This window comes from Phyllobates terribilis, unplaced genomic scaffold (assembly GCF_046119375.1).
Source record: "Phyllobates terribilis strain yellow unplaced genomic scaffold, ASM4611937v1 Scaffold_1__5_contigs__length_1240528914, whole genome shotgun sequence".
In the NCBI taxonomy this organism is placed as follows: Eukaryota; Metazoa; Chordata; class Amphibia; order Anura; family Dendrobatidae; genus Phyllobates; species Phyllobates terribilis.
Genome location: NW_027362761.1, coordinates 1,093,994,565 through 1,094,007,144, shown reverse-complemented (window position 1 = coordinate 1,094,007,144; position 12,580 = coordinate 1,093,994,565). Strand labels below are relative to the sequence as shown.

Here is a 12,580-nt window from a genome sequence, read left to right as displayed (position 1 = left end):
AAATTTGCAAAAATTTTCAAACCCGGGTTTTCTTCAGGCTAGTTCATGAACATGTATTTCTATGACCTACATGGTCAGGTTTTCCGGTAACGCCAAGCATCCTGACATTTGGGTCTACATGTCAAGTCATGGATAGAGGTGTTAGAGAAGTAACAGCTGAATCTTGGCCCTGGGTGGAATCAAACTTCCCTCTGCCACATATGTTTTTCAAGGTACAGTGATCAGAATCAGGCATTTATTTTCAGACAGAAGTGGTCGTGATGGTACAGATCTTGATAACAAAAAGACTGCATTTACACTGCTGTTGGCATCCATTAAAAGGCCGTCGCATGGCTATAAGTAAGCCAATCCGCGGTCACTTAATAGCCTTTTTAAAAATGGATTTTGCAAGATTTTGAATAAATAAAAATTGTGATATGGTAAAAAATGGTCAAAATATAATATATACATACACACACACTTTATTTTAATTTTTTTCTTCTTAAACGAAGTCATTTTCTGATGATAGTCTGTCCTTTTCTTCAGCCCCGGACAAATTTCCAGGGACTGCAATGCTCGGGCCATTGAAAATGAATTGCTCCAGACACTGCGAATACAGCATTCACTACTGAACACTGTGGCGCATGCAATGAAGGATTACATCCCAACACTGGCCAGTGCCGTACTATGGACATACTATGTAGGCAGAATCAGCGCGCTCTGCGCTCCAGTTCAACTGACTACGGGAGCATCTCCAGCGATGCACATGCCCTAGCATCTTCTATGTGATGTATATGCTCCAGCCCCAGTGTATCCTATGTGACGTATACAGCAAGACTCCCACTGCTTGAGTGCTATAAATGTAACATGAATAGTGATGAATTTCCCACTGTGAGGAGACATGTAATGTAATTTACATCTGTGTTCAGAACTTACTGCTGCAAGTGTTTTACAAAATTTGAGAGCGGCGCAAACCTGGAAAGTCAGTTGTGAGCCGCAACATCATACGTCACACCGAGGAGAAGCAGCTCCAGCTGACACATTAGAGCCAAGTTAATTAAATGTTTCACCAAATATTGCAGAATAAATTTCAAGTTGATAATTTTGTATGGCCCCCTGATCAAAATTACTGTTATGAAATGATCTTTAAAAGGCATAAAGTGAAAGATGACACTTTTCAGTATTTTAGGCCAAAAATTTTTATTTATTTATTTTTTATTTTTTTTTACAAAAAAGGAAAATGGGCCGATTCAAAAGTTTGGGCACCCTTGGAGATTTGTGTGCCCAGATATCTGTCTGAAACCTTGGTTAAAGTTTTTAATTAGCCTGTTAGGGTTATGGCTTGTTCACCATCATGTTCTGAAAGGCCAGTTGATGCAAATTTACCAGTTTTTTTAAAAAAAAAAAAAAAAAAAAACACCTCCTCTAAACTTGCGCCAAAAAACAGCAGCCATTGGTTCTTCTAAGCAACTTCCTAGCACTCTGAAAATGGCGGAGGCCCACAAAGAAGGAGAAGGCTATAAGAAGATGGCAAAAAGTTGCCCTTTCCTCAGGTCAAAATGTAATTAAGAAATGGCAGTTAACAGGAACATTGGAGGTCAAGATGAGGTCTGGAAGACTAAGCAAAATTTCAGTGAGATGTTCAAGGAGAAAACAGTCCATGCTGCTTAGTCCATGCTGCTTAGTAAAAAAAAGGATCAGTTTATTGAACAATTAGTAAAAACAAATAACACGAAATATGGGCAAAAGTGAAGGAAAACCCAGTATGAGGGCCAGAAGTACCGCCAAACAGTGCAAAAACAGATGGGGCAGTAAGTTTGTAAAGTAAACGCCACTCATACTATCTGTAAACTTACTGCCCCACCTGTTTTTGCACTGTACTTGTTTTAATAATTGTTCAATAAACTTTTTTTTTTGTTTTGTTTTTTTTTACTAAGTAGCATGGACTCTGCTCTCCTTTCTTACATATGTCTATGAGTTGCTACAACTTTGCAGGTATAAATGAGACATTGATATATACAAGCTAAGATGTTATTTTACCAAAAAAGTTCCAGTATTTCAGTGAGAGCTGCTCATAGGATTGCTAGAGGCAAAAGACCTTCAGAAAGATTTAGTAGACTCTGGAGTTGTGGTACATTGTTCTACTGTTCAGAGACACTTATATGGCCTTCATGGAAGATTCAGAAGGAAACCTCTCCTGCGTCCTCACCATAAAAATCTGAGTCAGAAGTATTCAAAAGAACATCTAAAGAAGCCTGATGCATTTTGGAACCAAGTCCTGTGTACCAGTGAGGTTAAAATAGAAATCTTTGGCCACAATGATCAAAAGGTACGTTTGGCGAAAAAAAAAGGACACAGAATTTCAGGAAAAAAAAACATCTCGCCAATCATTAAGCATGGGGGTGGGTCAACAATGTTTTTTGGTTGTGTTGCAGCAATGGCACGGGGAACATTTAAGGGTAAAGGGAAGAATGGATTCAATGAAATTTCAACAAATTCTTGATGCAAACATATCTGTAAAAAAGCTGAAGTTGAAAAGAGGATGGCTTCTACAAATGGTTAATGATCCTAAACACATGCCAAAATCCACAATAGACTACCTCAAAAGGCGCAAGCTGAAGGTTTTACAATGGCCCTCACAGTCCCCTGATCTGATCATTGAAAATCTGTGGCTAGATCTCAAAATATCAGTGCATGCAAGACGACCCAGGAATCTCACAGAACTGGAAGAGTTTTCCAAGGAAGAATGGATGAAAATAACTCAAACAAGAATTGAAAGATTTTTTGTAGCCAGAGTTTACAACCTGTGAAATTTTCAAAACGTGATGCCACTAGGTACTAACCATGCAGGGTGCCCAATCTTTTGCATCATCCAATTTTCCTTTTTGTAATTTTTAAAATATAAAAAATGACATACATAGGAAATCTGTCATCTTTAACTTTAGGCCTTTTAGAGATCATTTCATCTTCAACTTGATTAACTGTTCACCCATGGTCAAAATTGATTAATTATGACCATGGGTGCCCAAACTTTTACATGCCACTGTATATCATCAAAATTGTCTGTCAGAAAAAAAAGGTTCCTAACCCCTGAATTAAATATTATTTCATGGTCTATTCATTCATGCAAGTCCACACATTACCAGTATTATGGAAAAAGGTATTTGCGCTATAAAATCTATATTGAAAAGTTGCAATAAGGTCATATAACCACAATATACCAGCCATGTCTTGGAGAACAGATTTTATTTATGGAACTATTACACATCCATTAGGCTCAAATGAAAAAAAATAAACTGTACAAATTGATAATTATAGTATCATTAACCTCAGTTTATTATTCCAATAAAACATGATTTATTAGGGATATTTTAAAGACATTGCACAAGATAAACGATTAAAGTATTTTAGGTTGCGCAAATAAGCAGTTTCAGGGGTTGGGTTCTAGTGCTCAATATGAGGTACAGAATAATCTATATAGTCGTTTCCAACATTTAAATCAGTTCTGATCCTTTCATGTAGATGTAATCTCATTCTTCAATACCCTAATAATGATAGAAGCCCAAAAATACATAATGTCAATACGTCGATGCGCTACAGCTAAAGTTGTGTGGCTCCGGTAATGACTTATTTTCTGCTACTTTTTCAAGGGTAATAAAAAAAACACTGCACTTTACAGTACCAAAGTGAATGATATTTCTGGAATCTCATGCACATGTTGCTTATTTTTTCCTTGCAGATTTAAATCCTTAAAGCATTTTTTTTTTAGATCCAACAAATCAAGTCAATTCTTTCAATGTTTTTTGCAGGGTTTTAACCCAAAAAGCTGGTGAAAAACAATTAGAAACCATCAAAACACACATGAAACTATCAATAAAAGTGTTTTCCGCAAGCTTTTTACTGCCAACACTCGAGTATTTTCAAATTTTCCTGCACCAAAAACCAACCGTGTGCACATACCCAACAATTGTCACAAATTTTTACACTTAAATGTTTTTTATTTATTTTTTTGAAAATCCATCACACAGTTCTAGACATTTACAATTTTTTATTTAGTGCTAATTTTTATGGTTTTTACCAAAGGGGCGGTGCTCACAGGGTAATTTTTAGAGCATCCAAAATATGTGCCCCAGAGAATCCTGTAAGCCACACCCTCTTGTAAAGATCATAAAAAAGTATCTGACATTATATGGTGGATATTAAAGTATGAAAAATCTGAATCCTCAGGGGGCAGCAGAAATAATCTTAGTAGAAAATCTGGCTACTTTTGATCTGATGACAAGACCTCTTGGTTTTAAATAATTTTTTTCAGGGTGATTTTTGTTTCGCCCGTCAGAGTTTATGGCATTTCTTTCAAATGTAGCGCATGCCTTCTCCTATTACACACTATAGGAATAGTCATTTTCACAATGTAAACCATCTTCGTATTGAAAAATGCTTCTGGCCCTGATTTATCAAGACTGGCATTATTGTAATGTGTTTTTTGCAGAATTTCCTATGCGAAAACTTGGCAAAGTGGGTGATTTTTGTCAGTTTTTGAAGCACATTTTGCAAAGTCTTTTGCACATGATCTTTCCACTTGCAAATTCTAGACAATTTCTCTACAATGTGTTAAAAAACACAAAAAAAAAAATAAAACAAAAAAACAAGTGCACTACAGGCTTATTGTTTTATTTAAAAGAATATGAAGTTTTGTGGGGGTTTTTTTGTTTTCTTTTAACATGAATTAAGAATTTAGTCAAAAAAAATTCTGATAGAACATAACCTTATTGTCAAGTCTCATGGCTGAAATTTCACCATGGATGCCAAAAACAAGGTTTCAATCATAGCTGCAGAAATGGAGGCCAGTATGTGCTTTAAGCCGGGGGTCACACTAGCGTATGTCATCATTATTCGAGAGCATCGAGTGCGATATGTTAATGATCCTCAGCTCCCGCTCTGCTGCGAGCGTGATCCGAGTGTCAGTGCTCTGATCCTCTCACATTAGAGAATAGCAGTACAACTGCGGAAGAGACAAAGTAATTTCTCCATCTCCTCCATTGCCTGTCTCGTATATCAGACGGTACTGGGATGACATCCGAGTGCAGTCCGATGTTTCACACTCACCCATAGGACTTGTATGGGTACGTGTGAGCAAAGTCTCTTTGACAAACGCAGCATGCTGCCAAATCGGCATGAGAAAATAATCGCTGATCTGTACTGCCCCATAGTATATAACATTGGGCCGAGTTCCATCAGATAGCTCTCAGCAGTGTAATACGCATGAGGCCTTATAGGTCTTATTCACACAGTATTGGTGCAGTTTTAAAATGCATTTTGTTTAGACAGATCTGAAACCATGAGCTCTAAACTTTTGTCACAGCCATACAAGTCTTTCCTGCACAGGCCAATGAACAGTATGTAGCATGGCTTCTATCTGCCATGGTGTGGCAGTGGATTTGGACTCTGCTACTTCTACACCGGCTCCATAAGTTACACCCCTGATGCAACAGTCATTCAACATCTGCCCATCGCCTATGATTTTATAGACAGACCTTACACTACTTGCTATAATAAACTTTGGGCCCTTAATGCACCAGGGGTGGATGCCGCTGCTACCTCTAGGCCTCGGCTGTGCCCCTATATGTCAGATTATTCTGCAGTAGTGCAGGTCTCTTAGAGGAACACATCACAGGAACTGTTGGCCAGTGTTCTGTGTCACAGGAAATGAGTGTGTCAGGTGGCCGATCAGCTGAGGAATGATTGCAACACACAACCTAAAACTACTTCTCATGACCTCTAAAGTCACTTGTAGAGATCACCATCATTTGTAGCTGTCAGCAGAGCAGATTGTGGCTCTTGCTTTACATGACCGATTCTGGGATCAGAGCTTATATCCAGCAAAAACAACTCTGTAGTTTTCTCAGGATGTTCCAGTTAATTCCAAAAATGAAAATAAGTGGGTGATCGATCCTGAAGATGCAGGTTACACATTAATAGGAAACTGTTACACAAAATAAGCTTAAAGTACCAATAACCACAGTGAAAGCAACAAATCAGATGCAAATTGTATGAACCAGGGCTCATGCAGATTTCCGTGCACGAATGACAATACACTTTAGTGTGACAGCTTCAGATAATTTTGTGTAGCTATCACTCTTATGTGGCGCCCCTGCGGGTTCAGTCGCCACAGAGGTACTGCATCTCACCCAGAGGTGTGGTATCTCACTCTCAGGTAAGGAAGGAGTACTGCTCAGGACCCCAACACCTGCATTCACTACACCACATTTCCGAGGGACAGGGCGAGATTGCTCCTACGGGAGAGCACAGTCCCTGGTCCCTGGCTGGAGTGGGGGGAGCCACCTAGAGAGGGGGAACCATGTAGTGGGTGTGGGTGGAGAACGTAGATCAGGGGAGCACTTCAGTAGCTGTATAAATAGAGACACCATCTTAGCTCAGTTCAGTCAGAGGAGGAAAGTGACAGGAGCAGAGGCTCTGTATGAGCTCTGCTCCAGAGGCGGGCCTGGACAGTGAGGCCCAAGTCTGGGAAGAGAAGGAGAGGGAGCAGGACGGCTCCAGGAATGAGGAGTGAAGGGACCCTATGGGTACGGGCCGTGCAGCAAGCCACCCGTACGCCCGCTGCTACCGGGAGGTAGAGGGGTCAGGCCAGATAAGGGGAATCGGTCCCTCAACTAGTGGAGAAAACTACTAAGGCTCAACTAGAAACCGGAGGCTGCAGTATTTCATGAGCTGTAAGCCGAAGTCCACACCAGTCCCACTAAGAAGGAAGCCACATAGGACCCAGGGGACGGAACACACGTCGCCCGCCAAGGCCCGAGGGTACCGGATAGAAGTGCCACTGGGTGTGAGGTTCAGGGAGCAGACCAGAGAGAGGACACATAGAAAGGGGTCCTGTTAAGTGCTCTGGAAATACATGAGGGTAGACTGAGCCCCTCACTGAGTACGCACAGCACGACGGGGAAGATTGCTCTGGTACCTGTAATCTGGACCGCACTGCATGGACTCTGTGGTTATTTCTGCACCGCGACACCCTGCACAACCACCATCAACCACGCACACTGCCCTGAAGCTACACTCTTCCTGTGGGGAGTTAAACCACTCTTGCTGCCAAACCATCAGCTTCAGAGGACTGTTCCGCAGCGGCAGCCTCATTAGTTGCACTCCACGGGTAGCGTAGTCAGACATTTACACATACATACATACATACATACATACATACATACATACATACATACATACATACATACATACATACATACATATCAAGGCCATGGTGACTACAACCCCCAGCATCTACAGGGCCGGCTCCGGGTACCCCACGGCCCGGGGGGGCGCGTCACTTAGGTCAGGAGAAGTGATAGTCCTCGGATTAGGAGTTATCCGAGCGCGCTCGGGTCCTCACTAAGCAGCTTCGGCTTGCTCACAAATTAGGTTCCCGGCTGTTTGACAGCTGCAACACATGCCGGAAGGTGAAACGCGCATCGAGGCTGCTGCACGGGTCCTTAGCAACACTATCTGACATTACAATATGACTCAAGGTAATTCCTATGTTCTATACTTCGTTCTAGTCTTCTATTGACTTATATACAAGACAGAACTAGGCTGCTTATTACTTTTCAGATTGATTGCTGGGTATTAACTATTGCCCCGCAATATGTCAGAGCAGCCCCTATTAGGAAGCCCTATATAGGTTGAATAGGATCCCATGTGTCTCTATTTTCCACTGTGATGCACATTTTATCATCTTGTCTATAGTGCCACTGCAGTAATTTCTGTCACTCCAAACCATTTTTTAGCTGATTTTTTTCTCCATGCTGTATATCTATTATATTTAATAAAATTTATTACCTTCTTATAAACTGATCCCACAGTTTGTTTTAATTCCCGCCAATCCTCAACAATATACTACTATATGCTGTATTATCAGGTTGGTGATATTGATTTGGGAATGTTGTGTTTTTTGGTTTCTCATTCTATTTGTGACTGTTTTCACTTTTTAGTGATACTTTTATAGGTTTAAACACATGCAGAGATTGCCTGTAACAGCCGCGAGTCAGAGCTGCAGCGATGCGAACCTGTTTTGTGAGCACACTGAAGATACTCGGTTATGACCCGAACGTGCTCGGATAACCTCTTATCCAAGCACATTCGCTCATCACTAGTCGGGAGACCTGCACCCAGTCTGTGCATTGGAGTCTGTGCTCATACAGTGTTGCACGGACGTCTGCATGAGCCCTTTGTGATGGAGACCTAGATGTGTTTGTCTGACACTGAGTCAGACATTCCCAGGAATTTTCGATAAAAATAACAAAACCCTACAGGATTTAACAATTCAACAGGGTTCATTAAAAGGTGTTGGTGTCAGTTCTGGTTTTCTGTTCCTACAATGGATGGAGAACCTGAAATGTTAAAAAGGGACTGTCAGCACAGAATGACTGTTCAAACCAAGTCCCGACTCTCCGTGAATCATAGCGGGCCAATCATTTATATACGCCTTCCACCTGCTGGTTTTCCCTCTATCTCCGCCCTTCTCTGGCTCTATATAGCCAGAGTTGTTAATCGAAGAAAAGGTGGTGGAGATAGAGGTAAAACAAGCAGATGTGAAGGTGTATATAAATGGTTGGCCACGCCGTGAAGCACAGAGCTGGACTGTTTGAACAGTCATCCTGTGCTGACAGTCCCCCTTAATGCAGATGGCAACCCTTTCTTTGAACCTGTGTTAGTTCACACCTCTCTCCCCAAGGCTGGAATCACACCTGCAGTTTTTGTAGATTTTTTATTACAAAGATACCTGCATATAAAAAAAAACAAACGAAAGGCCCAATTCATTATTTCATTTGCGCCAGTTTTTTGTTGAGTTTTTGGGGTATTGCACAGTTTGTCTTTGTTTGTACCAAAGTCATCTTTCTATTTGGACTTTTTTTTTATTATATGTGCGCGCTTTTTTTTTTTTAAATTGTTTCGCCACAGTGGATGCGATTTAGAGGTTTAAAATATTTTTGCCCCATTCATCTTTTGCAACTTTTTAAAAAGTTGCACTTTTTTTGCAAAAGTACACCAATTTCCCATTTTGAAAAGTATGCAACTTGCTCTGAGCTGATCATTTTGAAAAATATCTGATAAGATATATATTACAAGGTTTCTTATCTTGACGTGTATTTCCGCTGTGGATTATCACTGCGGAAAAATCCGCAGCACAACCAATTGACTTACATTGAACTGCATAAAATCCACATGTATAGATTTATACTTGCGGACTTTATGCGGTTCAATGCGCAGATGGTACCCGGGTCTGGAGAAGAGGAGACTCTCATCCGACCCAGGTATCATCGTACCCGCAAGTTAAAAAAAAAAAAAAAAAAGAATATAAAAGTAAAAAATAAAAATTATTCATACTCACCTCTCCGGCGGCCCCTGGTCTCCTCCCGGCGGCGATCCTCTCTCCTCGGCGGCCTGCTGTGAACTGGCAGGACCTGCAGTGACGTCATTTAATCAGCTGATGGTCACACGACCATCACCTGACCGCTGACATCAGCGGGCCGCCAAGGAAAGAGGATCGCCGCCGGGAGGAGACCGGGCTGGGGCCGCCAGAGAGGCGAGTATAAGGTGTTTTTTTTTTCTTTTTACTTTTCAATTCTTTTTTTTTTTTTTTTTTTTTTTTTTTTAGTATAGATGCAAGCAGAACTCTCCTTATAAGTTGGTCAGACACTATATAAATCCATGCCAGTTGCATGGATTTATATTGTGTGACCAACTTATATTGTCAAGCCCTTTTCCAAATGGATTGGAGTAATGCTCAAAATTGCTTAAAAAAAAAATGCATGCATAAACACATGTAAAATCCGCATGCGTTTTATTCTGCCAGGGAGAGGGAAAAAAAAGCTCAGGAAATTTCTGCTTCAAATAGTCATCGTACATAGCCTTACACTTCTACTCTCCTCCGGTGCCAACGCCGTTCCAGTGATGTCGGCATTGGCTTTCACGGGGCTCGCGTGACATTAAGTCATACAATCCCTGCGGCCAATCAGCGCCAGATTAGATTCTAACGGATGATTACTGGGCATGTGAACGTAGCCTAAAGGCCCAGTCACATTTAGCGACGCTACAGCGATCCCGACAATGATACGACCTGTCAGGGATCGTTGCTGCGTTGCTATGTGGTCGCTGGTGAGCTGTCAAACAGGCAGGCTCACCAACGATCAGGGGAGCAGCGACATCGTGTAAAGAATCTTTCCACGATGTCCTGCTCCTGGTTACCAGCCTGCTGAAGCAGGAGCAGGCTGGTAACCATGATAAACATCGGATTACTAGGGGCACACGCGCACCTAGTAACCCGCTGTTTATCATGGTTACCACTCTGCTATGGTGAGCGGGAGGTTAACGCTCACCGCAGCAGAGTGGTAACCATGATAAACAGTGGGTTACTAAGTGCGCGTGCGCCCCTAGTAACCCGCTGTTTATCATGGTTACCAGCCTGATCATTGGTCCCGCTGGTCACACACAGCGATGTGTGCTGACCAGCGGGAGGGCAACGACCAAAAAATGGTCCAGGACACTTTGCAGCGATCTCACAGCAGGGGCCTGATCGCTGCAAAGTGTCACACATAGCGACATCGCTGGTGAGGTCGCTGTTGCGTCACCAAAACAGTGACTCAGCAGCGATCTCGCTATGTGAGACGGGGGCTTTACACAGTATGTATTTCAAACAACGGGCGGTCCATGTAATACACAGACATACTGGTTCCCTCAGAGAGGTGCCCTTTGCTGCCACTCTACTCTGATTGATCGGAGTCCTGAGTAGTTTTCCCCCTTCTATTAATTTTGAAAGCAGGAATCGCAACATCTCTAACTTTCTTTTGCTCTCTAGAGTGTAGATAACTGATGACCTTTGTATGAGAAGCCCTTCATGGAGATGTGCTTACCAGAAGGATCCCAGCTCCTCTCAGGCACATCCCATCATTTTACGTAACCTTTGATCAGTGAAGGGATCAATTGAAAAGTCAATTCCTTTAACTCAGAAATCAGGCGGCTGAGATAAGTAATCAGATTAGTTCCATTAAAGAAAGGAAAAAAAAAACATCTATAGAATTAACTGTAGTAATAGTAGATAAGATAGTAGATTGCGTTTTTTTGGGGGAAGGATGATTGTTTTAAGCTTTCTTTAGCCATATTATTGTCTACAGCGCTAAGGCTAGGTACACATTACGCACTTTGCTTATAGGATTTTATTTTGTAAAAGTGTTTGTACGGTAATGTCACCTCTTTGCAACATAAGAATTATTAGTATAGTAAAATATTCACTATATATAAAACTAAAAACACTGAAGGGAAGAAGGATGCACATAAGCCCGGTATTGTAAAATTCTTACTTCGATATCAAAAAGATAATCAAATGAATTCAGTACCTTCCAATAAGAAAAAAAAAAACGCTCCCTCATCACAAATGCAAGAATCCACTTCCTTGTTTTTAGATTCACTTCTCTACAAAAAGAAGTAGTTTCGCACATGTTCCTTTTTGGTGTTCGCTCCAGTCTCCAAGCCCAGAACAGTATCTTTTACACACAGAAAATACTATAATAATTGCAAATATGCCCCTAATATTGCAGTACTTGGTAGACGGAGGTCCCCCCCCCCCAAAAAAAAAAAAAATGCAGCAAAATCAGCACCAAAACAGCATGCAAGATCCCACCCGTACTGTCTGTACATGGAGGCAAGTTGTATGGACAATTTTGATACTGAAACTAGTGGTACGAGTGTATAGGTCGGTGAAGAGAGTTACAGATACCAGTTTTGTAATGTTCCAGCTCTGAGAAATTGAGCTTTGAAACCACAAGCAAATTAATGTACAAATGCATTGGAGGATTGTGTCGATGCCCTCCAAGTGCATGGGAATGTCCTCAACGGACCTTCAGGCTAATACATAGGTTACAAGTTAACTCAAAGATGACCTGCCGCCTCTCTCATGACATGTCTCTCTTAGTAAAACATGTTTTTTCCCATAAAAAAATAAATTCTGGAGCATCATTTGTTAGAACCATGAATTAAGGGGTTGTCCGGACCAAATCGATAAATCTGTAGTCACTGTGCGCTGCGGGAAATCGCCTGTTTCTGGACCAGAGGGTATGTATGTGCGTACATACTCCCGGCCAGGGTCCGTCCAGGGGGTGCGGCCTCGCTCCATACACTCGAACAAGGCCGCGCTTCATCTAGTGATGCGGCTATCCAGTGGGCGTGGCCATATAGAGGACACAGTCTTGCTCCATACCAGTTTATGGAGCAAGGCCACACCCTCTGGCCGGGAGTATGTGTAACTCATACATACCCTCTGGTCCCAGCTCAGAAAGCAAAGTGCGTGCGCCGACGGGATTCATAAATCTGCAGCCACACAGTGTGACTGAAAACTTATCGATTTGGACCGGACAACCCCTTTAAGAGATTTAATCACTTCCTTTGTCATTGCAGACCACAGAGCAACCAGCGCTGCATCCAGGTGGGCGCCAGTAGGAGTATGACACAGTTGGTTATTTTTCACATATTCCATTGTCTGGACAAAATTAGATTTTGCTTAAGTAACCCGTTTAATTGGATACAAAAATATAAT

The 12,580-nt window shown here is 41.7% G+C and overlaps 1 protein-coding gene across 7 annotated transcripts in view; it reads right to left on the bottom strand.

Moving 5' to 3' along the window:
- RBM47 (RNA binding motif protein 47) overlaps window positions 1–12,580 on the bottom strand; it is a 173,067-nt gene that overhangs the window by 62,437 nt on the left and 98,050 nt on the right. The window lies entirely within an intron of this gene.